The sequence below is a fragment of the Fundulus heteroclitus genome, chromosome 2 (assembly GCF_011125445.2).
Source record: "Fundulus heteroclitus isolate FHET01 chromosome 2, MU-UCD_Fhet_4.1, whole genome shotgun sequence".
In the NCBI taxonomy this organism is placed as follows: Eukaryota; Metazoa; Chordata; class Actinopteri; order Cyprinodontiformes; family Fundulidae; genus Fundulus; species Fundulus heteroclitus.
The window spans coordinates 16,474,143-16,479,003 of NC_046362.1; positions in this window are offsets into that span (position 1 = coordinate 16,474,143).

Consider the following 4,861-nt stretch of genomic DNA (forward strand, 5'->3'; position numbering starts at 1 on the left):
CAGATTATAGCTTTGTTCTCTAAGCAGAATCAAGATTTGTACTGTGCAATAAATATTTGACAGAAACCTGCTGTATGGTGCATCCTGTGGCCGACAGTTTATTTTAAGGTAAAAAAAAAGAAGAAAAGGTAATGTTCAGACCTGTATGGTTTCCACATGCCTGCTCAAAATGGACAAAAGTGTTTAACCTTTATCAGGACTTTGATGATATTCCTTTTTTTATATCTGTAGTAACCTCAGTACGAAATGACACTCAATAAAATTCAAAATAGAACAAGTCTTTCATAATACTATAAGAATGACCATGAATTGTGTCTTGTAACGAGTTTTCATTTTCGTTTTCCACATTTTGTCTTGTTGAAACCACAAACTTCAATTTGTTTTATTGGGATTTTAGGTGATGAATGAATGCAATTTGAGTGAAGTAAGGCTGCATGGTAAATGGAGCACATCACATCATGATATTACAGTTTAATTTTGCAATGGTCATTTATCATTCCACTTTGCTCTTCGTGTTCCATGTTCCCATTAACCCCAAAACTCTCCTTGGACTTTTAGCATCTTGATCACAAAGCAGTAGAACCAATGCTGGGATAAAAGACTAATAAATATCCTCTTAGAAGCCAAATATTGGAAAGTGACAATTAAATGCATGGTACCTGTAGCGCTAGTTGGAGAACAACCATATACAACCAGAGCTACAGTGTAAAGTGTTTAGAGCAATGCGTAATCATGTGTTAGAACAGCCCTCAGTTCACACCAAGATACAAACTAAGCAAGACCTGAAAGCCGATGGAAAGAAAAATGGGCAAAGATTTTAATTTCCAGATATACAAAGCTAGTAAAGAGACCTGCTCCAAAGGGCTGATGTTGAAGCAAAAACGTGGTTCTACAAAGAACTGGCTCTGTGAGGTATGTACAAACGCTGGCCACACTTTCCAGGTTTTTATTTGAAAAGCGGTCTTAACAATCATGGATCCATTTCCATCTACTTCACAGCTATGTAGTTTTTGTACATAGCTGTGTTTTAGTGTTTCGCATAACATACAAATTAAATGAACTGCCCTTTGGGGTGATAATGCAACTCATGGGAGGGTGTGGGGGGGGGGGATTCCAGAGATATAAATACTTATAAAAGTATCATATGTATGCATGTTATTGTTAATGATTTTGTGTGTTTGGTTTTCAATACCAGCTTCTCTTTTCCATTGAACATTCGGTCATCTTGCACAGTGTACTTTCGTTTTCGCTTTGCAGGACTTCTTTTATCCATTCTTTCATGTCCACTGCCTGCATCCATGAGTTTTGTTCACTTTTGACAACAGAGGTAAATTAAGGATGGGGAGCTTGAATGAAAAATATGTTTCATCAGGCCATTTTTCAAAGTGTGTCAAACACAACGGGACACTGGAGCTCTAAGAAAGTTTCGAACACGTCCCACAACAAAAAAACAATACGTTGTTGCTGTTAAGTTATAATTAGCCTCAGCCCACTAACTTGTTACAGCCCCTTAAGACATTAAATTTTTGTGGAATTTTTTTTGTGTGTGTCTCTTCAAAAATAATGGGGGAAAAAATCAACAAATAAAAACATGGTTTTATGTTCCTGCATATTGAACACTGTTTTTCTTCTGTTTATTACTTAGTAAATCAAACTGTGCATTGGAATGAAACCAAAAGTAAAATGGTGGTTCACCAAAAAAAAGTAAGTACAGAGGACTCCTTGTGCTTTACAGCCTTCACTTACGCCAGACAGCACAGCGCAAGGACAAGAGACAGGATGAGGAGCCTTGTGGTTTTGGAACTATTTTCTCGGCGTATTACATAAGCTAGTCAATAAGGCAAGGTATAAATTTATGTTTAATAACCAGCTTACCTATTTTATTCTTCTTCTGTAGTGGTCTGCACATTTTTGATCAAACAGAAAGAAAAAAAAACTGCTAACCAACACATGAACTGTTTGAATTGAAAAAAATGTTTAGAAGGATTAGCAATAATGACTGAATTTTGTCCATTTTTAATTGCTACTCATTTGTTAGAGCTAACAAGAACTGTTCAGAAGAAATACCAAAAAAACAAAAAAAAGGGGGGGGGGGATTGAGAATTTGTATATACAGCTGTGTATTCTAAGCCAGAAATATTATTTACTCTCTCCAACTTGTGCTGAGCTGACTGAATAATCTGTTGCACTGTAATTATGAACATTTTATACTGAGCTCATTCTGTCTGAGTCTGACTGCTGTAAGCTACAGCTGACTGGCAGCTATGCAAAACAAGGCAGTGTTTTGGAAAGAAGCTGAAAATATTTATTTTGGTTGGAATCTAAATTGACTATAGTCAAAAGGAATAGAAGTTCACACATTTTATAATTCATTATTAAAGGGAGTAGGTCTCTCGTAAAAAGGTCAGTTAAATATTTGGTGGATTTTATGATTCTCTTTATAGAAGCTATTTTCACACAGAAACTCTGTAGGAATTAGGAGACCTCATCTGACGACTAACTGAGGTTTTACTTTAAGGACTCTTATTTGCAGTTGATTTTTTTTTCTTTTTTGTCCAAGAGACTCCTGCAACCTGCCCAGTGATGGTGGCCATACGACACACGTTTACTGTGTACGATTATACCAAATATGATCACCGCATCCCTTTCAGCTACAGAGGCCAGGGAGGAAACACTTACCATTTTTTTATCAATGCAAAAGGACACATCTGGACCTGTTCACCAGAACACTTCAACCCCAGAAAAGCTCAGAACATTTAATCCATACATATTGGGGAAAATAACAGAATGTTTTATTTTTACTTGACTAATTTTGCTTTGTAGTGTGTCAAATGTAACTTCATAAATATTGCTAAGAGAACAATTTACTTTATTTTTCTTATTTCTATTTTCTTTAGACCTTGGCAAAGTTAGCAAATTAATGTTTTATGCAAAGACCATACAGGTTTTTTTTTTTAATCCAACTGATCCAAGCAAATAGTTATACCAATGAAGGTGCATGAGAAACGTAGTTGTTATTTAATGTCATCATTTCATAATAATAGATATGAAAAAAAAATACTCATCATCATACCAAGAAAAAGTCTAGATCATAAAAACAGATGAAAATACAGTTATTATCCAGGTGTAGACAAAACCAATGTCATTAGAGACCTTTGCTTTTGTACATAAGCACTTTTAATATTGTCGTGGTGTTATGTTTGATACAGTTTCTCTCAGAATGCAAATTTTGTTAATTTGTAATTGTCATGATTGGTTTGTAAAGGACCCAAATGCAGAGGTTGACTGAGGTGAAAATAGTGTTATATAAAGTAAAGGGAAACTTACAGAGGAGGTTTCAGGGTGAACAGGTCATAGAGCATGGGCAAACGGGAAAGTGTGACAGAGCAGCGGAGAAGCATAAAGGTTTAACAGAAGAATCCAACAAGGAAGAACAATGAGAACCAATAAGCATATATACTGAGGGTCAAGTGAAGAATGCCACTGAATGCAGGTGAGGTAATCAGAAGACCATGTGAAGCAGCTGGCACAGACTGAGGAAGAAAGACTAATTAACTTTAATACGGCTGAACTAAGATACAAGGAAATCAGGTTATGGTCAATAAGATTCAGTTTAAAACCTGAGTAGATAAGGGCCAAAGTTTGAAGAGTATACCAGAATGATGTTAGCTGGGAATGATTTAGGAGATTTTTGTTGAGTTCTCTTGCGCTTGCTTCAATAGAGTTATCTATGTGCTTAACATGGGAGATTAGCTCTTCCTAGGACATTGGTACACCTTGTGCTGCAAGTTCATCTTAATTGTTTATTTAGAGAGTGAATGAAGAGACTAAGGTGGATTGGACTGAGAGGCGGAAGAAGCCATTTCATGTAGAAATCCTGTTATAAGCTGATGAGTTTATCAATACATAGTTTAAAAGGACTGTTCACTAAAAGTTTTTAAGACTGATTATGTTGGGAAACCACTCTGGGCTAGTGGGTGGCGGCAAGAAGACAGCACAGGTCAAACAGCCCAAATTTTGGTTTATGGTTGACGCATGTACATTCCGCAAGGAAATAAGACATGCCGGCACAAATTTTCCTGCATTTATATACTTTGTGCGGTTTTTCTCCACTCTAGCCAACATTCTCCCAGACTCTGGGGGACAGTTTAGGATTGCCTACGACACTACACTGATGTAACAGTAGAAAACATAGGCATTTTTAATGCCCCCTTGTGACTTCCAAGAGCGACAGCAATTTCTTTCCATGAATTGTTTACAATCTGTTGATTGTGGTGATCTTTAAGGGCCGAATCATAATGGCGAATATTCACCAGTACAAGCGTTTGTTCATCTGCCATGTTTTTTTGTGGAAAAAAATAGCTAAATAATTTCCTAGCCCAAACTTTGCAGAAAAGTTTGGAAACATGGGCTCTCCACTGTATCCTATTCCTGTTGGTGTAAATAAATAAAAAATAAAGCACAGCTTCTTTCTGCCTGCACAGGGACCACAGTGGTGTGTGGGGGGGTGACAGAAGTGTAGAAGGGAGATGAGACTGTGATCTGCTCTAAAGTTTGCCTAATGGAGTTAAAATTTAGAGCTATATGACTATATTTTTTCCTCAGCCTTGGCGAGAATGACAAGGAGGATCTTTAGGTAAAATGCCAAAGACTTAATCTCAGCAAAAATATTTTAAAGGGTTGCTCAATCCAAAAAAGTACTAATATTCAGGCTGGGTAGATTTTCTGTATTCAAATTGAAAAATGCAAAGCATTGAGTATTTCAACTGATGACCTGTCTAGCACTGCAATTAACTTCAGTTTCGATTGACAGCGCCATCATTAAGGAGATATGGGTCCAAAGGGCAATAATGAGAATCCA